Source organism: Balaenoptera acutorostrata, chromosome 12 (assembly GCF_949987535.1).
Source record: "Balaenoptera acutorostrata chromosome 12, mBalAcu1.1, whole genome shotgun sequence".
Taxonomy (NCBI): domain Eukaryota; kingdom Metazoa; phylum Chordata; class Mammalia; order Artiodactyla; family Balaenopteridae; genus Balaenoptera; species Balaenoptera acutorostrata.
The window spans coordinates 28,764,314-28,789,955 of NC_080075.1; the positions used below are offsets into that span (position 1 = coordinate 28,764,314).

The following is a 25,642-nucleotide window of genomic DNA, read 5'->3' on the forward strand; positions in this document are numbered from 1 at the left end:
AACCACATATGTGTCTTTGTCCACAGGTGGGAGTGTATCTGTGAGATAAATTTCTACACAGGAATAGCTGCTACCCAAAGGTATGTGCATTTTCAGGTGTTATGAATATTGCCGAAGTGGTGCCGTAGAGCCTGTACCCATCTGCCATCTGTCCAACTGCTGTGTGGAAGAGGGCCCATTTCCTTCCACTCCTGCTGTTGTGAAACCTTTTGATATTTGCCAATCTGAAGGTGAAAAATGACATTTCATTGTGGCTCTAATTTGCCTATTTTTCTTTTTTTTAAGTGAGTAAGGTTGAGCATCTTTTCAAATGTTTAAAGGCAACTTGTTTTACTAGTGGGGCTTTAAAAACTTGATAAAATGATTCCACTGTTGACCTAGAAGCCTGGATTCCTTTATATTTTAATTTTATTTATGTATTTTTGAAAAGATAATATAGTAACAAGATTCAAAATTCAATAGGAGCAAAAAGGTATAGAGTAGCCAGTCCTGCTTCCACGTCTCTTGTTAGTTGCCCAATTCCTATCCCCAAATGCAATCAGGTTCCATTTCTCCTACCTGCTCCCGTGGTCATAACTCAGACCATGCATTACCCTGCGCTACTCCATGTCTGAAATATTAAGTTCAAACATCCCACTCTGACCCCCACCACTGTCCTCTCAACTCCACACAGCACCTGACCTTCAACCTCACCACAGCTCCTCTCATCATGTAACACGTGCCCCTTCCTTTCCTGTCCGGGTGAGATTCTCAGCCCCTCCAGAGCTTCATTGTGCCACAGCCTCCAGCCACCCCTGCCTGGAAATCCTTCCTTTCTATTTCATAGCACCTCACTCAGAGTTGGTCAGCCCATGTGATCACTCATTTAAAAATCTTGAGCAGAGTAACCATATAACTTACTGCCCAGACTGCATGCCTTTTGAGAATGAAAGAGGGAACTGCTGATAATGAAGCCAAGACAACAGGGCACCTGGTGATTGTCCAAGGCAACCTGGGCTGCAAGTTCAACCCCAGTATTAAGGGACAATCACATTTGATTTCAGAGCAGAGATAAATGTGCTGAGTCCAACAAATGATTAGATTTCTGCCTTTGTCTGCTGCCCAGACTTCTCCTCTAAGTGTCATCTTTGAAATAGTGCATTTCCCCGACACTATTTTCTTAAAAAAATCTATCCTTTGGAATACCAGTTTTGGTCCCTGCACTCAAGGTTGTAATAAAAAACATGAGTTTCTAAAACTCTCCATCTATATTTTTGAACCCTCATTTTTAAAAGGTGCTGACATTTAATCCCTGTCTGTTCTGAGTGTCCCTCGTGGTTTCCATTTTGGGGTCGGAGTGAGGTGCACTGCAGGGTTCTAGACTTTTAGGGGCCTACATAGGTCCCTACACTTGATGTCATTTGTTCTTGTTCCATATAGTCCTTGTTCACTGGTGCCTGCAGGTCACTGCGGAGCTCAGAGTCCCCCTCCATGTTTCCATGCAGCCTTGAATGAGGGGCAGGGGACAGCCTTGATCTTTCTCATGAACATCCTCTCCTACACTTCAGTCTGGGTTAGCCAGGAGTCTTTTCTCTTCCTCTAAGGGAAGAGGCTCATTTTGTCTCTGCTTCCTGCTTTCATACACGCTCCCTGAGGCAAAACATGGAATAGTCTGGCTATTTCGGGGAAAGAAAAGGAGGCAAAGAAACTATCAGGCTGGAGGAGGCATTGGCGCATCTGAGGAGTGGCTTTACAGGGTGTCTTAGGTTGGCCCAGGTGGCCAGAGCATTGTCCCCTGGCTCAGGAAGTGCAGCCTGGGGGAGGGGAGGGGTGGCCTTTCTCTGGGTCCCTTTTGGGGTCTGAGAGATGAATTCCTAGGTACCCACAGTTCTTCTGTGGTCTCAATGATTTCCAATCATGTTTGCCAAATGATGGCTCCACTGGCGGTTTTGTCAAGGGCCAAACTTAAGTAAGGGGGCTGCCATCCAGTAAAGCCTCATTCTTCCCTAGGAAATACATCATCCGCAGAGTCCCTCACATGGTTAGCTTTCACCAGTGTCCAACCAGGACCTCCAGAGGGCAACAGAGAGCAGGTGCAGAGGAGAGAGAAGGACTGGTTGAGAGCCTGCAGGGGGATCTTGGTTCCTGGAGAAGTAACAATGACTGCTTCATTCCTGCAAGCTGCCAGGAATGCCACTCCCCACTCCCCAGAATACACAGGTCGTGAGCTTCCTGGGAGTATAATAATTATAATAATATTCATAGTTAATACTAATTATTTCCTGTGGCCCAGACATTGACCTAAGTTTTTTTTTTAATTAATTAATTAATTTTATTTATTTATTTTTGCCTGCGTTGGGTCTTCGTTGCTGCGCGCGGACTTTCTCTAGTTGCGGACAGCGGGGCTACTCTTCGTTGCGGTGCGTGGGCTTCCCATTGTGGTGGCTTCTCTTGTTGCCGAGCACGGGCTCTAGGTGCACGGGCTTCAGTATTTGTGGCTCGCGGGCTCTAGCGTGCAGGCTCAGTAGTTGTGGCGCACGGGCTTAGTTGCTCTGCAGCATGTGGGATCTTCCTGGACCAGGGCTCGAACCCGTGTCCCTTGCATTGGCAGGCGGATTCTTAACTACTGCACCACCAGGGAAGCCCTGACCTAAGATTTTATATACATTGATTCAATCAGTTCTCATAACAACCCTCGAGGCAGATATAATTCTTATTCTCATTTTTCAGCTTCATTTTCAGAGGAATATGAAGGAAAAAAAACGATAGGTAAGTTGCCCAAGATCCCACAGTTAGTGGAGCCAGGATTTGAACCCAACCATTTATAAGCCTCTTTTCTAGACATCAGGGATAAATCCATGAACAAGACAAAATCCCTGCCATATTAAAGGAACAGACAATAAATGAATAAACAAACACAAAATATGATTTTGGGTAGAAACGTCATATAGACAAGGAAGGCAGAATTAAGGACTAGAGAGGGGCATTTTAGATGGGCTGGTCAGGGAGACCCCTCTTGGGTAGATGGCATTTGGTCAGAGAGCTGAATACACAAGGGAGCAAGTCATGCTGAAGGTTAGGGAAACAGTAAGTGCAAAGGTTCCGAGTAGGAATGAGCTTGGGGTGTTAGAGGAACAGCAGGACATGCAGTGTGGCTGGTGGAGAGTGAGCTAAGGTCTCTGATGTTGCTGGCCACAGGCCACAGCAGTGATCAGGGGGTAGATGGAGATGTGCAAGGCCAGGACCCAGCCACTGCCTAACCTGAGCCTGGCCTTTTGGGTATCTCAGCTTCCCTTTAAGATACCATCTTCTTTTTTTCCCTCCCGTGCAGACTTGACACCATCACAGTATGTTCCCTCCTTGACCCTGGATACAGTTCAAAAGCAGCTAAAGTTGACAAGAATCTGGGGCAGCCAGTCTTGTACCACCTGCCAAACCTTGGCACAAACAATCTGAGAGCCAAATAATATACATACTGGAGTGAGTCTTGCCCAGCTCATGGAGAATTTCTTATGGATAAAAGTTCTAGATAGGCCTGCTGGGGCCTTGAAATGTGTCCTTATTCCCACCAACACAAGGACCTGAACCTTGCAGACCTCTCCAGGGTAGGAGGCTTGTTCTCTCTTCATACTATGCCCCCCATGCCAGGACCCTGTGTCAAACCTGTTTAAACCCTGCTATATGTTAACCTCAGGTGGAGTTCAGATGGCATCTGGCCAGGAGATGGAAGGGGGTCTGTCCCTGCGAGTAGCCACCTCTCTCCACCAGGTCTCTAAAGGAAATGGAAGCACAGAGCTCAGAAACTGCGAATTACTAAGAATCTTTGCCCTCCTTCTTCCTTGTAGAGCCCAGACCAAGATGGGCCCATGTAGAATGCTCTTTTGGCCTGGGTTAGAGACAGCCTAGAGCCTAGACCAGAGGGGGCTGAGCTGTCTAATCCAGGACTTCTCGACCTCAGCGCCATCGCCAGTTGGGGCCGGCTAATTCTTTGCTGTGGGGGGTGTCTCATGTAGGATGTTAGCAGCATCCCTGGCCTCTACCCGCTAGAGGCCAGAAGTACTCTCCTCTCAGTGTGACAACCAAAAATGTCTCCAGATATTGCCAAATGTCCCCTGGGTGGGGGATACCTCTGACTGAGAACCACTGGGTCCAACTTTTCCCTTTCCCCTAAGTGTGGGTCTCCACTGTTACCACTCTGGTGATAAGGAAGGACTGAAAGCCTCCAATTTATCCCAGAGCTTAAAGCCAGCTGGGTGAACCAGTCTCCTTGGAAGTAACATGGAGAGAGGCCAGCGGGAAGGGAGAGGAGAGAAAGGGGATGGCCAGATCTTCTCTTAACAGTTTTTGGCTCACAAAACTCAATCATGGGGAAGGGCAGGGATGGTGTTGGCCACAGGCATCATGGGGCTAGGTCTCCCTTCCCCTCCCCATCCTGTCTGTCTGTCTGTCTCTCCCTCTCACACACACCCATGTGCACACACACACACACACACACACACACCCCTCTGCCACTCTGTGTATTGGCTTTGTTCTCTCCCCCTGCAGACAGGCTTTCTTCAGAGATGAAAGGGAGTTCAGTGCTGGAGGAGAAGGTTAATGGGTGGGCTGATCTAGAACAAGAGATTGGCAGTGCAGGAGCCAGAGGTTATGGTATCACTGAGGGAGGAGTGAAGGGATTCATCATGGGGTCCAGACCAGAACAGGGAGTAAATGAAGCCACGAGGGGCTGGTGGAGAGGGTAGGAGAGGAAGATGTTTGAAGATTTGAGGTCTTCTTTGTATTGAGAAGCAGGAAGGAGGAGAGTCAGAGATTAAGAAGTTGTTTACTAAGAGTTTGGTTTTTTTCCAGAGAAATAGACTCATAGAATCACAGGATGTTAGAGCTTGAAGGAAACTTAGAGACTGTTTAGTCCAATCAACTCCATGCTGGCTCTCTCATTAATTCACCAGCATTAGAATTTGAGAGTGATCCTTGTTCCCAGTCTTTCTCTCTATGCTTGGAATCAAATGAGAAATAAGATACAGGGGTCAAACCGCTAGAGATTAAAATAACTTCATAACAGATAAAGCTGATTGGAGAACAGGGTTTAGAAAGTACAACCACAATCAGGCTTCCTAACTCTTTCCCCAAGAACCAAACTTATCTTTCCAGCACTGGAAGACTCTGTACCTGCAGGACAAGAACCTGCCCTGGGAAGTTTACTGCGAAGAGGGGAGGAGAGGAGGGCAGCTTGGGCCTTCTCTGGTGCAGGCAGTTCTCAGAAGGATCTGAGTCATGGCACGTGCCCATTTTATTCTCCCAAATTCATCAAGCACATGAGCCACTCCTCATCTACTAAGCAAGAGTAAGTAAGAGAGGTGAGTGGAGAGTACTTTTCTCAAAGCTCCAGAAAGGACAGAAGCTCCTACTTTGTAGGGAAGAGTAAAGTGCTTGGAGGGAGAAAGATGAATTCCCCTAAACAAGCCACCATTTACTAAGTGCCAATTCTGCTTCAAGGATACTGAAGCCCAAAGAGGTGAAGTATTATCTCAAGGTCACACAGCTTTGGGGACAGAATAAGGTTCTCCAGATTCCTAATGCCAAGGCTTCGCCATTTCACACTTCTAATCACAGAAAGTCAGATTCATCCAGGGTCATCAGCATAATAGTAAAAATAATCTCCTACTCCATCATTTAGGAGGTCTTCTCACCCATTCCTCCATCACCACCACTGCCTCCACCACCTCCATCTACATCTTTTCCACCTCCATCTATACGTCCACCACCTCCACCTCCACCACCTCCATCTATACCTCCAACACCTCCATTTATGTCCAGCTACCATATTGCCACTTCTACCATTTCACCTATCACTTCCACCTCTACCATTTCCTCCGTTCTTATCACCACCTCCCCCATTTTTTTAGCAGGCAGCCAGCACAAACCATTTGGGTGGAGTGGCAGATGTGAACTAGAAGTTTACCCATACAGCTCTGGTCTCCAGAAGTCTTCAAGATCTTTGAGATCAAAGATGTCCCCAGCTCATGACATCCCCTGATCCCAAAAAGATCATCTTGGAGTACTTTATGAAGATTGTGATAGAGATACATAAACATAAGTACACATGTCTATACAAAAACTCATTGACCTCAAGTACAAATTGCTGTAATTTCTAAGCCATGCCCTAATCTGATAGCTGCAGATTTAGGTACCTGAAGTGTGACAAGATCCATTTAACTGGCATCTCAGCAGTCCTCAAAGCTCTAATGACCTAACGGTTGAAGATATTCAAGTGAGCTGTAATATTGGTGCCAGCCAGTCCTGGTCACTCCAGCATGCAATCCACACCCAGGCCTCTGCAGGCTCCTAGAAGTGCTGCTAACTGCCTATAAAATGGGTGGCCCCGGGACAGGACTGGATCATCTCTAAGGTCCCTTAGACCTCTACCTCTAAGAGCCCTCTAAGACAGAATTCAAAAGGATCTGGGATAGAAACCATGCAGGGAGATAAACCAGCATTTCAAAATCCAGGCTGAAACAACACTGCCATGTAAAATCACCAAGTTAAAATCTAAGAAGAAACTTAAAGATGTCTGCTATGATCCTGGGCAGCTCTGTTCAGACCCTGCACTACCCTGGTCTGTCAGCCAACCAGGCATCAGTCCCTCACACTGCAGGAGTGTCCCTTCCCCCATCCTGGTCACATGGCTGGCCGCCACTGAGCCCACAAGTCAATCTCCAATGCCCCAAATACTGTTCAGCCTGGAAATCACAGAGAGTCCTTCTCACCAACCAAGAGCAACAGAACGAGTGGCTCTGGCCTCCCTGAGATTTGGATTGTGGTTTCCAACGCTTAGAGCTTGAAGGTAAGTTTGCAGCTTGGAGCATCAGAGATAGTAGACAAAGCTATGCAGATAAGGGAAAATGTGCTTTACAGTATGAGCACAGAGTATTTAAGAGTGAGCTTTACACACACTGAGAAGGAGAATAGCATGAAAGCTGAGTAAATCCTCCAAATGAGCATTGAATATTTGCCTTTCCTTTAAAAAATTATAGTGTGTCATCTTGGTGCCTTGAGTTCATTGGTTTGGAACTCACACTAAATGAACAGAAATGACAGGAGACTCATTCTCTCTGACACCCTGGTGAGTTCTCTTTTGTTCTCATCTGATGGAACTGAGACTCTTTCTTCCAGGCAAATAAGTTTCTATTGTCTTTGCCAAAGTTACAAGACTGACTAAAGTATTTATGAAGTATGCAAAACCCCTGAGACTTGCCTCTTCCCCGGAAAACTATGGGAAAATAGATTATATCTGTTAATGTAACATCTCAGAACTGAAACTGAATAATGGCTAGCCTCCTTTTATTAGACATTTCTGTTGTTAGGTTTTGGATATGGTACCTGGTTTTGTTACTGAAAGTTTGCTTAGGGATATTTTGTTTGCTTGTTTTTCTTTCCTCTCCCAGGGCATGCATTTTAGGGGTCTGCTAAGCCCAGAGGCAATGGATAAACTATCGGTTGTGAAGGTGGCCTTTCTCTGGCTTCTAGCTTAGTTTTTTTAAAGCCCAGTATGACCCCATGTCATTCTTGTCAATTCAGTTCACAAAATAAACCCAGAGGAGCCCTTGGGGAGGTCCTTTTCTCAAATACTTCGGGCTATCAGAGGAGTTCACTGGATACCATGTTGGGCTAGTCCCATGTTCTTAGATAGTATAATAAGGTCAAATGGCTTAAAAGATGGGGTGGGAGGAAAAGCTCCCAAAAGGCTGACTTTTGATGAATGTGGCACAACTTGTTTTCTAGTTTTTTTTTCCAGAGATGTGAAAGTCTAACCTGAAGGATTTTTTTTACCATATTTTGCCCTTCTTCCCTAATAAACTATTTTGTTCTCTTTGTTTGCAGTGTCTAGTGCAAACATCTGGAACAAAGTGAGTTTGTTGGACTGAATTGATGTGCCCTTGTGGAAGGGAGGTTGGGGTGGGGGTGGGGTGGGGGGAGTGTTTAAATGGCAGGTGATTCAATTACCAGCGTTTTGATGGTCAAAACACACTGTCTGCCCTTAAGACTGGCTGTATCACCACCTCCTTGCTGCAGTGGACATGAAGGCTACTTGTGCAGAGGCCCTGAGTGTTCACTGGTGTGGCACTCTTGTCCTTAGCCTTACAGGCTTAAGGCATTGATTTTTGTCAGTAGGGTTTGGAATTGCAGGGTTCCCAGATGTGATTTCACACTGGTGGCAGGGGCAGTAAAGTGGAATGGGGCCCTTAAGTGACTTGGGACAGAAGAGAATTTGGTCTGATCCCTCACTGTAAAGCCATGCTCATCCCCCAAGACAATCTATGATCTAAAGATGGATGGGAGGATAATGGTGAGCTAGTTGGGCAGTGGAGGGGCTGGTATAGGTAAAACTGCTGTTACAAGTTCTTTCATTTGCTACATGCTGGGGCTGCTGTGTTCTAACACAATTCCTTTGGCAACATATTGAGGTGGATAGCTGTACTGGTTAATACTCTTTGGATGCAAGTAACTCAAATCAACTGAAGCTAGCTGAAGAGAAAATGGGGTTTAGTATAAGGCCATTGGGAGGGCTTATGGTTGGGACCTAAGGCAGGGTCTGAAATCCAGAAGTGGAAGGCTTCTTCCAGACCTCCTCTATCTCTTTGTTTCTTTGCTCATCTTCCTCCCTCCCTCCCTCCCTCCCTCCCTCCCTCCCTGTCTTCCTTCCTTCCTTGGGTCCCAGAAGCAGAGAATCCAATATGATTCTTGGCTCCACCATGCTTGGCTCTGTGACTCAGGAAAAATTACTTAATTTTCTGAATCTCCATTTCCTCATCTATAACGTGGAGATCAAAATTATGCACCTCACTGAATTTTAGTCAGGATTAAATGAGATTTTGAAAACAAATATTTGACAGCCAATTAATATATATTATATGAAATGGTGGAGATAGAGCTTCTGTTTCAAAGTTTAGGTCATGATTGGGAATTTTTATGGTGGGCCATGTAGCTGCCAATCAGAGCAGTAATTAATCTAAACACTTTCCATTTGGTCAACAGTCTGCTTGAGTTGTTTTAAATGGATGGCTCCCTTTGAAGATGAATCTGGGGAAGCCTGGGTTCTTCTACTTCTGCATACTCCTGGAAGGGAGCGTCTCTCAAATTGTGAGGACGCAGGACCCAGAACAGAGGAGGTGAGGAGGGAATGGTCTCAGCTAGTGCAGAACTGAAAGTTATGCATCTACCTGAATACGAGCTACATTATAGCTCCATACTTCTGTAGCCCTGGAGAGTTTTCATCTCTATTTGCATCTGTATTATCATTTTGTATTCATTTTTGCTTGGTTTCCAATCTGAAAAATCCATAGAACTTCAAATATGAAAAAACACATTTTTAAAACATGTTGGAAAACTCTTACTTCATTTGTATTATTCAGGAACTATTGACTCCAAGTGTCAGAAACCCAACTCAAACATGAGAAAAAGTAAAGTGAATTTATCAGCTCAACACAACTGAGAAGGCCAGTCAGAATTAACTGACTCAGGGAGTTACAGTGTTATCAGAACTGTTTCTCTACTTTCTTTGGATGCATCCTTCCACAGGGCAGGCGAGATAGTAGCCCCTCAAGCTTATAAGCTTCACAATGCCAGAACCAGAGCAAGAGCCAGAACAAGGCAGTGTTTTTGGATGGCTCAAGTGGAAATGTCCTGGGAAGAATTCTGATTGGTTCAGCTTTGGCCATGGGGTCATCTCTGAATCAATCTCTGACTGGGGACTAGGGAGTGTTTTATTGGCCAGCCTAGGTCACATGGCCTTTCCCTTTTGTGGTTGGAGGTGGTCTTTGTGAGAAAGAGGATTTGTTACTCAGCTTCTCTTTACTCCTCATGCTATGCCTGAGGAGGTGATTTTCAAAAAATCACCAACCTATTGGAGCTAGCAGTGTGTTCTCACTAAGCTTACCAGTTCACAATGCCCAGTTTGAATGAAAAGATGTGATATTGTTATGTATGTAAACCTCATGTGAAGCAAACTCCATGTATGGTGATTCAATTTAATAGAAAATATAAATTAGGAGCTATTTCCTTAAAACCGTGGTTCTCAAAGTGTGGTCCTTGGATCATCATCAGCAGCATCAACTGGAAGCTTGCTGGAAATGCAGACTCTCAGGCTCCACCCCGGATCTGCTGACTTAGAAACTCTGGGGTAGGGCTGAGCAATCCAGGTTTTAATCAGCCCCACAGATGACTCTGATGCCCACTTAAGTTTGAGAACCACCGTCTTAAAGGTTCTTTTTTTGTAGGTCTCCTGAATATCATGATTCATTTTGAACAAACAGATTTAACCATGGATTTTCAGGGAATACAATTATCACATAAAGTGAGAGCACATATTAAATTATTTGTTTTAAAATGTTTAAAGTAAAAATAATATATAATCATAATTTAAAAATCAAGTAACACATGTAAGAGCTTATAATAAAAAGCAACAGAACTCCATCTCAGCTTTCTGCACACCCCACAGTTCTAATTCCCAAAGACAGTCACTTGGAATTTTTTTTTTTTTTGATTATAAATCTATAGTTTTATTAAGACAAAAACTGACAGTGTTGGTATGAAGCTTAACATTTAAACAAAATTTTCACAGAAACCTAACACATGCCTAAAAATGTTTTACAGTGGAGTTCTAGATGCAGGTCTAGACGATGTCAGAACTGATGGATCTCATGATTCAAGACAGAGTTTTGGGTTTTAGTTAATTCTTAGGATTAAAATAATTTGTTTTGTTTTAAAGTGAGCCACTGCCCCAGTATGAAAATTTAATCTTCTCCTGAGACCAGGGCTTCTGAAATCATTCAGCTCTTGAAGTGATTCAGTGAACTTGTACTGTCAGTGACTGAACCCTGCCACCAATGGTTTCAAAGTTCAAAAAACAGAGGCTCCAAGAGTTTTCCACCCTAAGAGCACCAGCCCTTGTCTTTCCCTACTCTCCCACCTCCTATACCACCCTCTGCCCTTCCCCAAATACTTCAGCCAGTGGCTTGGGTGGAGAAGCTGATATTTATAACTTCATAATTGGAAAAGAAAGGGTCTTCTTGTCAATTTCAAGAATTATCACCTCTAAGACAGAATGACCTGCCTGTGTATCCACTCCAATAAGACTTTTCCTCCTCAACCAGTTTCCATCCCACAGACGACAGCTTTGGTAACTTCTTAACTGGCTTAGTCCTTTGTTGGGAACAGCATTAAGCTCAGGCAGGGAACACCTTGGCTTCTAAGTTTCAGGCATTCACAGCTTTTAAACAGTCTCTCACAGTCCTCATTTAGGTTGCGAATGACATTTTTTGAAAGGATGAAATATTCTGGACACAGAACCAAATCATCATTAGTTGTTCTTTCCTTTGTTTCACCATTTCCCCAATCAGGCCCCATATTTTAACAAAAATGACCCTAACCCATCACCCTTCTTTCCCACCCCATCCCTCCCACCCCAAATAATAATACACCAGTAATACTCAAAAACTACATACATGCTACGCTGTAAAAATGCAGAGTTAACACTATTGGGAAGAAGGCTGTGGGTTGTGGAGATGCTCTTTGAAGACCTATAGTATCTTTTGCTCTCCCACATCCCATTCTGCAAGTTTTGTCCTTCATAGAAAGCCCTTTGCTTTTCTCAGCAAAGTTCAGAATGGGTTGCCTTGAAACACTGACCCTCCTTCCCCTCCACCGGAATGGGTGTGCAAACTATACAGCATGGAACAGCTTTAAAGCACTTGGGCTGCTGTACGGCACAGAAACTATACTGGCTCTTCAAAGTACATCTTCTCAAGCCACCTCTATGGTGTCAAGACAAGTAGAACTCTTTCTTTCCCCCCTTGAAACCCACAGTCAGATGTGACAGGGGCTGGTATTCAGGGGAGTTAATTCTTGTCATCTTTTTTGTCATCATCCTCCGAGGGGTAGGAATGCCACATCAGCCTTTCTTCATAGAAGGATATGACAACCTGTGGGCACGTTGACTTTGGCTTCCTTGGCAGGGACCAGGTCAGCCTCATCAGAGTTTTTCCACTTCATCAGGAACATGAGTTCTCCACTGGAGTCTGTAGCTCCAATAATCCGCTCGGGTTCCAAACCCGAGCAAAGCCTTGTGGCTTTTCTGACTCTCTTTCTTCTTCTTGGTTTGCTCTCCTCCCCCTTATCTTCTGAATCAGAATCAGCTTTGCGCTTGCCTCCCTCTGATTTATCTGTCCCATGTGCTGTTTTCTGTGACTGCAGGAACTCGGCGATGAGGTCGGGGCAATCCAGGTTTTCTTCTGGCTCCCATGTGTTGTCCTCATCCGAGAACCCCTTCCACTTTAGGAGGTACTCCACTTTGCCCTTTACTACTCGGCGGTGGAGAACTTTTTCCACCACATATTCTTCTTCCTCTTCTTCTAGCACCTCCTCCACTTTCTTCTGGTTTTGTCTTTTCCCCATGGTGCCCGCCAGCTTTCTGGTATAAAGAATGACGCTGCTCAGAGCAGTGCCCGTGAACCCGAGAGGAATCAGTGCCGCACTCCCGGTGCGTCTCGTCCAGCCAGCCAGGGGAGTGGGGACCAGGAAAGCAACAAGCCGCGTCACCGCGGTCGAGCCCCTCACTGAAGCGGCGTTCCGCAGGCGCCGGCCAACCGCCCTTCCCTCAGCCAAACAAAAGAGCCTGGCACTCTGCGCTGCCGCCACCAGCATCTGGAATTATTTTTTTTAATTGAGAGAGAGGACTTCCTTGGCGGCGCAGTGGTTAAGAATCTGCCTGCCAATGCAGGGGACATGGGTTCGGGCCCTGGTTTGGGGAGATCCCACATGCCGCGGAGCAACTAAGCCTGTGCGGCACAACTACTGAGCCTGCGCTCTAGAGCCGGCAAGCCACAACTACTGAGCCCGCGTGCCACAATTTCTAAAGCCTACGTGCCTAGAGCCCATGCTCCACAACAAGAGAAGCCACCGCAATGAGAAGCCCTGACACCTCAACAAAGAGTAGCCCCTGCTCGCCGCCAACTAGAGAAAGCTGGTGTGCAGCAACAAAGACCCTACACAGCCAAAGATAAATAAAATAAATAAATTTATTAAAATTGAGGTACAGTTGAGTTATAATGTTATAATTTCAGGTGTACCACATAGTGATTCGATAGTTCTAAAGATTATACTCCATTTAAAGTTTTTTTTTTTTAATAGATTTATTTATTTATTTATTTAGGCTGTGTTGGGTCTTCGTTGCTGCTCGCGGGCTTTCTCTAGTTGCGGCGAGTGGGGTCTACTCTTCATTGTGGTGCACAGGCTTCTCATTGTGGTGGCTTCTCTTGTTGTGGAGCACGGGCTCTAGGTGTGCGGGCTTCAGTAGTTATGGCTCGCAGGCTTTAGAGCACAGGCTCAGTAGTTGTGACGCAAGGGCTTAGTTGCTCCACGGCATGTGAGATCTTCCCGGCCCAGGTCTCAAACCCATGTCCCCTGCATTGGCAGGCGGATTCTTAACCACTGCGCCATCAGGGAAGCCCACTCCATTTAAAGTTATTATGAAATATTGTGTATATTCCTTATGCTGTACATTACATCCTTGTATCTTATTTATTTTATACCTAGTTATTTTTACCTCTTAATTATCTTCCTCAATCTTGCCCCTCCCCCACCCTTCTTTCCACTGGTAACCACTAGTTTGTTCTCTGTATCTATGAGTCTATTTCTGCTTTATATTCACTGGTTTGTTTTATTTCTTAGATTCCACATACAAGTGAGAACATACAGTATTTGTCTTTCTCTGTCTGACTTACTTCAGTAAATATAATACCCTCCAGGTCATTCCATGTTATTGCAAATGGCAAATTTTCATTCTTTTTTATGGCTGAATAATATTCCAGTGTGTGTGTGTGTGTGTGTGTGTGTGTGTGTGTGTGTGTATTGCATCTTCTTTATCCATTTGCCTGTTGAAGGACAAATGGGTTGCTTCCATATCTTGGCTATCATAAATAATGCTGCTATGAACACTGGGACACATGTATCATTTTGGATTAGTGTTTTTGTTTTCTGCGGATATACACCCAGGAGTGGAATTTCTGGATCATATGGTAGTTTTATTTTTAATTGTTTTAGGAAACTTCAGACTGCACCAATAGTGGGTGCACCAATTTACATTCCCACCAACAGTGCACTAGAGTTCCCTTTTCTCAACATCCTTGCCAACATTTATTACTTGTTGTCTTTTTGACAATAGCCATTCTGACAGGTGTGAGGTCATATCTCATTGTGGTTTTGATTTGCATTTCCCTGATGCTTAGTGATATTAAGCACATCTTCCCATACTTACTGGCCATCTGTATACTTTCTTTGGAAAAATATCTACTCAGATCCTCTGCTCATTTTGTAATTGGGTGGTTTGTGTTTTTGATATTGACTTGTATGAGCTCTTATATATTTTGGATATTAACTCCTTATCAGACATATCACTTGCAAATATCTTCTCCTATTCAGTAGGGGTCCTCTGTGGTTCCATACAAGTTTTAGGACTAGTTGTTCTAGTTCTGTGAAAAATGTCATGGGTATTAGGATAGGGATTGCATTAAATCTGTAGGTTGCTTTGGGTAGTATGGACATTTTAACAATATTAATTTTTCCAATTCATGAACAGGGATATCTTTCCATTTATTTGTATCATATTCAATTTCCTTCATCAGTTTCTTATAGTTTTCAGAGTACAGGTCTTTCACCTCCTTGGTTAAGTTTATTCCTAGGTATTTTATTCTTTTTGATGCAATTGCAAATGGGACTTTCTTTCTTTCTCTTTCTGATATTATTAGTGTATAGAAAAACAACAGATCTGTATACTAATCTTGTATCCTTCAACTTTACTGAATGTATTTATTAGTTCTAATAGTTTTTTTGGTGGAGACTTTAGGTTTTTCTATACTTAGTATCATGTCATCTGCAAATAGTGACAGTTTTACTTCTTCCCTTCCAATTTGGATGCCTTTTATTTATTTTTCTTGCCTGATTGCTGTGGCTAGGATTTCTAATACTATGTTAAATAGAAATGGTGAGAGTGGGCATCCTTGTCTTGATCCTCATTTTAGAGGAAAAGCTTTCGGTTTTTCATCTTTGAGTGTGATATTAGCTGTTGGTTTGTCATAAAATGTTTTTATTATATTGTGATCTATTCCCTTTGTTGAGAGTTTTGTCATGAATGGGTGTTGAATTTTATCAAATGCTTTTTCTGCATCTATGGAGATGATCATGTGATTTTTATCCTTCCTTTTGTTAATGTGGTGTATCACATTGATTGATTTGTGGATGTTGAGCCATTCTTACATCCATGCAATAAATCCCACTTGATCATGGTGCATGATCATTTTTATATATTGTTGAATTCAATTTGCTAATATTATGTTGAGGATTTTTGAATCTATATTCATTAGGAATATTGGCTTTTTTGTAGTATTTTTGTCTGATTTTGGTATCAGGGTAATTTTGGCCTCAGAATGAATTTGGGAGTGTCCCTTCCTCTTCAGTTTTTTGTAATAGTTTGAGAAGGATACGTATTAACTCTTTTTTATATGTTTGGTAGAATTCCCCTGTGAAGCCATCCAGTCCTGGACTTTTGTTTCTTGGGAGTTTTTTGATTACTGATTCCACTTCTTTTCTTTGGCCATGCCACGCAGCATATGGGATTTAGTTCCCTGACCAGGGATTGAACCCATGCCCCCTGCAACATAAGCACAGAGCCCAAACCACTGGACTGCCAGGGAATACCCACTGAGTCCATTGCAATACTAGTAACCAGTCTATTCAGATTATCTATTTCTTCCTGATTAAGTCTTGGAAAATTGTATGTTTCTAGGATTTTATTCATTTCTTCTAGGTTGTCCAGTTTGTTGGCATTTAACTGTTCCTAGTATTCTCTTATGATTGTATGTCTGTGATATTGGTTGTAATTTCTTGTCTTTCATTTCTTATTTGGTTTCTCTCTCTCTTTTTTCTTAATGAGGCTGGCTAAAGGGCTCATCAATTTTGTTTATCTTTTCACAAAACCAGCTCTTGGTTTCAATGATTCTTTCTTTCTTTCTCTCTTCCTTCCTTCCTTTCTTTCTTGCTTTCTTCTTTTGGGGGTGAGTCTCTATTTTATTTATTTTCTTTCTGATCTTTATTATTTCCTTCCTTCTTCTGACTTGGGGCTCTGTTTGTTCTTCTTTTTCTAATCTCTTTTGATGGTAGGTTAAGTTGTTTGAGATCTTTCTTGTTTCTTGAGGTATGCCTGTATCACTATAAGCTTCCCTCTTAGAATGCTTTTGCTGCATCCCATAGATTTCAGAAAGTTGTGTTTTTTATTTTCATTTATTACAAGGTATTTTGTGATTTCCTCTTTGATTTTTCTGTTGATCCATTGGATTTTTAATAGCATGCTGTTTAGTCTGCACGTGTCTGTGTTTTTCCCATTTTTCTTCCTGTAATTGCTTTCTAGTTTCATACTGTTGTGGTCAGAAAAGATTCTTCACATAATTTCTATCCTTTATTTTTTTAATTGGAATATAATTGCTTTACAATGTTGTGTTAGTTTCTGCTGTACAATGAAGTGAATCAGCTATATGTATACATATATCCCCTCCATCTTGGACCTCCCTCCCACCCACCCCCATCCCACCCATCTAGGTTATCACAGGGCACCAAGCTGAGCCCCCTGTGCTATACAGCAGGTTCTTACTAGTTATCTATTTTACACATGGTAGTGTATATATGTCAATTTAAATCTCCCAATTCATCCCACTCACCCTTACCCCCTGTGTCCACACGTCCATTCTCTAGGTCTGCGTCTCTATTCCTGCCCTGCAAATAGGTTCATCTGTACCATTTTTCTAGATTCCACATATATGTGTTAATATACGATATTTGTTTTCCTCTTTCTGACTTACTTCACTCTGTATGACAGACTCTAGGCCCATCCACATCTCTACAAATGACCCAATTTCGTTCCTTTTTATGGCTGAGTAATATTCCATGGTATATATGTACCACATCTTCTTTATCCATTCATCTGCTGATGGACATTTAGGTTGCTTCCATGACCTGGCTAATGTAAATAGTGCTGCAATGAACATTGGGGTATATGTGTCTTTTTGAATTATGGTTTTCTCAGGATATATGTCCAGTAATGGGATTTCTGGGTCATATGGTAATTCTATTTTTAGTTTTTTTTTTTAAATTTTATTATTTATTTATTTTATTTTTGGCTGCGTTGGGTCTCTGTTGCTGCGCGCGGGTTTTCTCTAGTTGCAGTGAGCGGGGGCCACTCCTTGCTGCGGTGCGTGGGCTTCTCACTGCGGTGGCCTCTCCCGCTGCGGAGCATGGGCTCTAGGCATGCAGGCCTCAGTAGTTGTGGCACATGGGCTCAGTAGTTGTGGCTTGCGGGCTCTAGAGTGCAGGCTCAGTAGTTGTGGCGCACGGGCTCAATTGCTCTGCGGCATGTGGGATCCTCCCGGACCAGGGCTCGAACCCGTGTCCCCTGCATTCGCAGGTGGATTCTCAACCACTGCGCCACCAGGGAAGCCCCTATTTTTAGTTTTTTAAGGAACCTCCATACTGTTCTCCAGAGTGGCTGTATCAATTTACATTCCCACCAACAGTGCAAGAGTGTTCCCTTTTCTCCACACCCTCTCCAGCATTTATTGTTTGTAGATTTTTTGATGATGGCCATTCTTACAGGTGTGAGGTGATACCTTATTGTAGTTTTGATTTACATTTCTCTAATAATTAGTGATGCTGAGCATCTTTTCATGTGTTTGTTTGCCATCTGTATGTCTTCTTTGGAGAAATGTCTGTTTAGGTCTTCCACCCATTTTTTGATTGGACTGTTTGTTTTTTTGATGTTGAGCTGCATGAGATGTTTGTATATTTTGGAGATTAATCCTTTGTCAGTTGCTTCATTTGAAAATATTTTCTCCCATTCTGAGCATTGTCTTTTCATCTTGTTTATGGTTTCCTTTGCTGTGCAAAAGCTTTTAAGTTTAGTTAGGTCCCATTTGTTTATTTTTGTTTTTATTTTCATTACTCTAGGAGGTGGGTCAAAAAAGATCTTGCTGTAATTTATATCAAAGAGTGTTTCTCCTATGCTTTCCTCTAAGAATTTTATAGCATCTGGTCTTAAATTTAGGTCTTTAATCCATTTTGAGTTTATTTTTGTGTATGGTGTTAAGGAGTGTTCTAATTTCATTCTTTTACATGTAGCTGTCTAGTTTTCCCAGCACCACTTAATGAAGAGACTGTCTTTTCTGCACTGTATATTCTTGCCTCCTTTGTCATAGATTAGGTGACCATAGGTGTGTGGGTTTATCTCTGGGCTTTCTATCCTATACCATTGATCTATATTTCTGTTTTTGTGCCAGTACCATACTGTCTTGATGACTGTAGCTTTGTAATATAGTCTGAAATCAGGGAGCCTGATTCCTCCAGCTCCATTTTTCTTTCTCAAGATTGCTTTGGCTATTCAGGGTCTTCTGTGTTTCCATACAATCTGTAAAATTTTTTGTTCTAATTCTGTGAAAAATGCCATTGGTAATTTGATAGGGATTGCACTGAATCTGTAGATTGCTTTGGGTAGTATAGTCATTTTCACAATATTGATTCTTCCAGTCCAAGAACATGGTATATCTCTTCATCTGTTTGTGTCATCTTTGATTTCTTTCATCAGTGTTTTAGTTTTCTGAGTACAGGTTTTTGCCTTCTTAGGTAGGTTTATTCCTAGGTATTTTATTCTTTTTGTTGCAGTGGTAAGTGGGATTGTTTCCTTAGTTTCTCTTTCTTTTTTTTTTTTTTTTACAAATTTATTTATTTATTTATTTATTTTTGACTGTGTTGGGTCTTCGTTTCTGTGCAAGGGCTTTCTCTAGTTGCGGCGAGTGGGGGCCACTCTTCATCACGGTGCGTGGGCCTCTCACTATCGCGGCCTCTCTTGTTGCAGAGCACAGGCTCCAGACGCGCAGGCTCAGTAGTTGTGGCTCATGGGCCCATTTGCTCCATGGCATGTGGGATCTTTCCAGACCAGGGCTCGAACCTGTGTCCCCTGCATTGGCAGGCAGATTCTCAACCACTGCACCACCAGGGAAGCCCCAGTTTCTCTTTCTGATCTTTCGTTTTTAGTGTATAGGAATGCAAGAGATTTCTGTGCTTTAATCTATCCTTTTAAATTTGTTGCGACTTGTTTTGTGATCTAGTATGTGATTCATCCAGGAGAACATTTCATGTGCACTTGAAAAGAATGTATATTCTGCTCTTTGGGGATGGAATGTCCTGTAGATATCTATTAACTCCAACTGGTCTAATGTGTCATTTAAGGCCACTGTTTCCTTATTGATTTTCTGTGTGGATGATCTGTTCATTAATGTAATGTGTGTTAAAATCCCTACTATTATTGTATCACTGTCAATTTCTCCCTTTATGTCTGTTCATATTTGCTTTATATATTTAGTGCTCCTATATTAGGTGCATATATTTACAAATGTTACATCCTCTTCTTGTACGGATCCCTTTATCATTATATAATGCTATTCTTTGTTGTTTATCATAGACTTTTTTTTAGGGTCTACTTTGTCTGACATAAGTATTTCTAAACCAGCTCTCTTTTCATTACCGTTTGCATGGAATATCTTTTTCCATCCCCTCACTTTCAGTCTGTGTGTGTCTTTAGCTTTGAGGTGAGTCTCTTGCAGGCAGCATATAGATGGGTCTTTCTTTTAAAATCCAATCAACTACCCTACATCTTTTGATTGAAGCTTTTAGTCTGTTGACATTTAAGTTAATTAATAATAGGTGTATATTTATTGCCATCTTGTTACCTGTTTTTGTAGTTCTTCTCCGTTCTTTTCTTCTTCTTTTAGTCTTATCCCTTGTGGTTTAACAATTTTCTTTAGTGTTATGTTTGTGTTCCTTTCTCTCTAGTTTTTATCTATTATAGGTTTTTTTCTATTATAGGTCTTTGATTTGTGGTTACCATGGGGTTCATATATGTTGACCTATAACTATATCTACTTGTTTTAAACTGGTAATCATTTCACTTTAAACACACTCTAAAAGATCTACATTTTTCTACTCCCCCACCATGTTTTGTGTTTTGGGTGTCATATTTTACATCTTCATGTCTATGCCTTAACTGTTTATTATGGTTATAGTAAACATATAATAAACATAACTGTTTATTATGGTTATTGATTTTTTACAATTTTTGTCTTTTAACCTTCATGGTAGGTTATTTAAATGATTGATCCTCAGCTTTTACTGTATAGTTGCCTCAGTGTTTACTGTATAGTTGCCTTTACCAGTGGGATTTTTCCCTTCCTATAATTTCTTATTTCTTGTTGTAGCCTTTTCTTTTCTACTTAGAAAAGACCCTTTAACATTTCTTTTAAGGTCAGTTTAGTATTGATGAACTCTTTTAGTTTTTGCTTGTCTGAGAAGCTCTTTATCTTTCCTTCAATTCTGAATGATAACCTTGCTGGGTAGAGTGTCCTAGGTTGTAGGGTTTTTTTCCTTTCAGAACTTAAACTATATCATGCCACTCCCTTCTGGCCTACAAAGTTTCTGCTGAAAATCAGCTGATAGCCTTCTGGGGTTTCTCTTGTATGTGACTCCTTTTTTTCTTGTGGCCTTTAGAAGTATCTCTTTAAATTTTTGCCATTTTAATTATAATATGTCTTGTGGGTCTCTTTGGGTTTATCTTCTTTGCGACTCTCTGTGATTTCTGTACCTGGATATCTGTTTCCTTCCTCAGGTTCAGGAAGTTTTCAGCCATGATTTCATGAAACACATGTTCTACCTTTTTCTCTTTCTCTTCTTCTGGGACCCCTATAACACGAATATTAGTATGCTTGATGCTGTTCCAGAGGTCCTTTAAACTATTCTTGTTTTTAAAAATTTGTTTTCCTTTTTGCTCCTCTGATTGGGTGATTTCCATTATTTTATCTTCCAGATCACTTATGTGTTTTTCTGTATCACCTAATCTGCTATTAATTCCCTTTAGTGGCTTTTTCATTTCAGTTATTGCATTCTTCAGCTCTCCCTGGTTCTTTTTTATATTTTCTAGTTCTTTGTTAAAATGCTCACTGTGTTCATCTATTTTTTTCCCCAGTTCATTTAACATTTTTATTCTTATTGTTTTGAACTCTTTATCAGTAAATTATTTAGCTCTGTTTCATTAGGGTTTTTTCCTGTTTTTTTTTCCTTCTCTTATTCTTTCATTTGAAACATAATCTCCTGTCTTCTCATATTGTTTATCTTTCTCTGTCTTTATGAAATTAGGTGAACAGTTACTTATCCTGGTCTTGAAGGCATGTCATTGTGTAGGAGCTCCCTGTGCAGCCTGTGTGTGCCCAGTGGCTTTGGTGGGAGAGCTGGATCTGAAGTTAGCAAAGACAGTATCTTCCCAGGGTGTGCTGGCAACCACAACCTTGGTGGGAGGTAGGGATGGAGTTGGAGGGGCTACAGCCAGAGTCTGGTTGAAGCCATGGCTTATCCTATGCTCAAGCAGGAACCCTGAGGGAGTTGTTTCTCCCATGTGTGGTGGCCTTCACTGAAGGCATGCCTGGGATCTGAGGACTTGGGGCTGCACTTCTGTGCTGGTTTCATTCTTTCCCCAGTGTGCACACCTTGGTTATAGGCTGGGTTGGGGCTGGTGGGGTTGGTGCCACACTGCTGGGATGGCCCTGCACCCTCCCAAGTGTGCACAGATGTGTGCCTCAGCAATGGTGGTCTCTGCCCTGGAACTAGCTTCACTCCTTCCAGGTGTGCAGATCCTGAGCAGATTGTTTCTCCTCCCTTCCTACCAGATTCCATGTGGATCTTTCTTTACAACTTGGTTGTAGAAGAGCTGTTTTGCTAGTCCGCAGGTCAAGTTCAGTGAGATTCACTCTATATATAGTTGCAGGGTTTTTTGTTCTGTTTTTGGCCGCACTGTGCAGCATGCAGGATCTTAGTTCCCCAACCAGGGATCAAACCTGTGCTTCCTGCAGTGGAAGCATGGAGTCTAACCACTGGACCACCAGGGAAGTCCCTATATAGTTGTAGTTTCCCCCCCCCCCCCCCCACTGAGGAAAAATTTTAATGTAATAAAGATTCTGAAGGCAGTTCATTTGTTCATTTGTTGGTTCATAAAGTTAGTAAATATTTCTTCTTTTTTGAATTTTATTTTATGTATATTTTTATACAGCAGGTTCTTATTAGTTATCCATTTTATACATATTAGTGTATATATGTCAATCCCAATCTCCTAATTCATCACACCACCACCACCCCCTGCCACTTTCCCCCCTTGGTGTCCATACGTTTGTTCTCTACATCTGTGTCTCTATTTCTTAGTTGTAGTTTTGATGTGTTCATGGGAGGAGGTGAACCCAGTGTCTTCCTGCCTGCCATCTTGATATCTCACTTGGAATTCTTTTAGGGTTTTTTGTTGGTTACCTACACCCCTCTAAAAAAAAAAAATAATAATAATAATGATAATAAATCTCCTGCTAGTTATCAAAGTTAGATATCAGTCACCTACAGGTGACTATTTAACTATCATACACAACACCCATCTCCTCTTCTTTATCCTCCCAATGTAGATATATCATTGCTGTTTTTAGTTAAAAATCAGTGTTTATGCTCTTATGATTATGTATATACCATAATCACATTTTATTTCTTACAGTTTTAATTTTCCCTGGTGTTCCTAATTGCCTTTCTTTTTCTTTACACTTTTTTTTTAATTTAAAAATTTTATTTATTTATTTATTGGCTGCTTTGGGTCTTCATTGCTGTGCACAGGCTTTCTATAGTTGCGGCGAGTGGGGGCTACTCTTTATGCAGTGTGTGGGCTTCTCATTGCAGTGGCTTCTCTTGTTGTGGAGCACAGGCTCTAGGCATGTGGGCTTCAGTAGTTGTGGCACACGGGCTCAGTAGTGTGGCTCGCAGGCTCTAGAGTGCAGGCTCAGTAGTTGTGGCACATGGGCTTAGTTGCTCTGTGGCATGTGGGATCTTCCCAGACCAGGGATCGAACCTGTGTCCCCTGCATTGTCAGGTGGATTCTTAACCACTGCACCACCAGCGAAGTTCCTCTTTGCACTTTCTGTCTTTGTCACTTCCTTAAGTTGTTTCAAATTCTCAAGGAGTGTATAAAGTCTCTTGAATTTCATCTTTCCCTTGGTGGTTCCTTCTGAAACCTCATTTTTAGCTATTTTGAGGACTGACTGCTCTCTAGGGCTATATCACAGCTGTTGTCCAGGGACCTTCCTTCATTATTCTTCTGTTTCAACCCCTCTCTCCTGGATCCCATTGTCTTCCCCTTCTTTGTTCATGGAGGTAATATATATTATACATACATAACTTCCTAAGAAGATATGAGAGAGAAGTGAAATTATTTTTTGCATATCCTAAACTGTCTTCTACCCTCACTCTTGACCAGTGGTTTGGCTGAATAGAGAATGCTAGGCTGGAAACTATTCTCCCACAGAATTTTGAAGGCATTGGTCCGGCATCTTCTCTTGTCTAAGTTCCTGAAGAGCAGTCTTCTGATAGTCTGATTTTTATTCATTTATAGGTGACCTGTTCCTGTTTCTTTAAAAGTTTTTAGGACTTTTCTTTTCTTCACACTTAATATTCTAAAATTTCATAATGACATATCAAAGTGTGAGGATTTTTCTTCCCAATCATTCTTTGTGTAGAGTACTCAGTTGGCCCATTTTATTTGAGACTACTATGTCATAGTGTTGGGGAATTATCTTATTTATTATTTATCTTATTTATTTAAAAAATTAAAATTTTAATAATAAAATATTTCAAACCTGTAGAATGATAGTTATATGTCATTGTCCAGAATTAGCAGATGTTAACATTTTATCATATTTGCTTCATATCTATATCTATCTATCAAAAATATCAAAGATACAGCTGAAACATCACCATTAAACCTTACCTGTCCCCAGATGTAAACTGAAGTTAGTGTGTCTCATTCCTCTGCATGATTTTATGCTTCTATTACTTATAAATGTAGCAATAAATAACATTGGCAGTGTGTTTTAAAGTTTTACATAAATAATGTCATTTTGTTTGTATCTTTTTACAACTTGCTTTTTTAATTCATTATGTTACTGAGCTTTATACACGTGATACATAGAGATCTAGTTAATTCATTTAAACTCCCTATAGCTTTCCATTATGTATCAGTTAGGAAGACCTTCAGCTAAAAGTAACATAAAACTTGGCTAGTAGTTTAAATATACTAGGTAGATTTTTTCTTTTCACATAACAGGAAGACCAGAGATAAACAGTCTAGAGCTCAGTGATTTTATCAGGAGCCCAAGTTTATTCTAGCCTTCTGCTTTGTCCTTAGCCTGTGCCTTTGGTTTTCATACCTGTCACACCATTGTTGCAAGATGACTGCTTCATCTAGAAGTCTCATGCCTAGAGTCTGTGCAGGAAAAGGGGGAAGGTAAAGGGCAAAACATGCATTCTAACTGTGTCTGTCACTTTTTATTAGGAAGATAAAAGTTTTCCTGGAAACCCTACCCAGTAGACTTCCATTAAATCTCATTGGCTCGGTAGGGTAGGGTCACATGACTACTCCTAAGATCATTTACTGGCCAAGGGCCATAAGATTACAATGAATGGTTTAGACAGATCACAATTTATGTCTGCGGTTGGGGAAGGTATGTATAGCAATCAAGGGCCCTGTGTCTCTACCTGAGCAAAATGGGGTTCTATAAACAGGCAAGGAGAGGAAGGAACGAACGTTGGAAAGTGTAGCAGACACTTCTAGATGAGCACTCAGTGCCCATTCTCCCTGTTTTCCTTACTAGCAGAACCCAATCTTATTTGCCCAGAGTCTTTTAATTCAGCTGTGGTTTTGAGTAACAAAAAAGTTAACTATAAATTTAGTGGTTTAATTTTTCACCGTAAAAAGAAGTCCAAGTGTGGGCTGTCCAGTGCTGGTAGAGTGGTTCACTGAAGATGTTAAGGACACAGGCTCCTTCGTCCCTTGTATCCATAGTCAGCATATAGCCTTCACTCCCATGATGACAAGATGGCTGCTGCACTTCCAGGCATCATGTTCCAGGCTCTAGATATAAGGATGAAATATAATTTGCCAGATATAATACGGTTTACCAGATAAAATACAGTTTGCCCAGTTAAATTTGAATTTCAGATGAACAGTGAATAGTTTTTTAGTATAAGTATGTCTCAAATAGTGCATGGGGGGACTTCCCTGGTGGTGCGGTGGTTAAGAATCAGCCTGCCAATGCAGGGGACACGGGTTCGAGCCCTGGTCGGGGAAGATCCCACATGCCACAGAGCAACAAAGCCCATGCGCCACAACTACTGAAGCCCGCACGCCTAGAGCCCGTGCTCCATGACAAGAGAAGCCACCGCAATGAGAAGCCTGCTCACTGCAACGAAGAGTAGTCCCCGCTTGCCGCAACTAGAGAAAGCCTGCACGCAGCAACAGACCCAACGCAGCCAAAAATAAATAAATAAATTAATTAATTAATTAAAAAATAGAGCATGGGGTATACTTATACTAAAAATTATTTATTGTGTATGTGAAGTTCATATTTAACCTGGAGAAACTGTATTTTTGTTTGCTAAATCTAGCAACCCTATTCAGGGAGGGAGGAAGAAGAAGGAATAATGAAGGGGG

General features: G+C 41.8%; 1 protein-coding gene and 1 pseudogene across 4 annotated transcripts in view; one reads left to right on the forward strand and one right to left on the reverse strand.

Annotated features, from left to right (window-relative positions):
* Positions 1-25: 25 nt before the first annotated feature.
* Positions 26-25,642, forward strand: part of SLC4A5 (solute carrier family 4 member 5) — a 132,766-nt gene continuing 107,149 nt past the window's right edge. For 3 of the 4 annotated variants that reach the window (XM_028168253.2, XM_057557983.1, XM_057557982.1), the window contains exon 1: positions 6,612-6,823. The gene's annotated coding sequence lies outside the window, so the exon portion shown is untranslated. Of the gene's footprint in view, positions 81-6,611; positions 6,824-25,642 lie in introns of those variants that run through there. The other variant, XM_057557981.1, reaches the window with a different exon arrangement.
* On the reverse strand, positions 11,877-12,432 carry LOC102999855 (chromobox protein homolog 1-like; annotated as a pseudogene).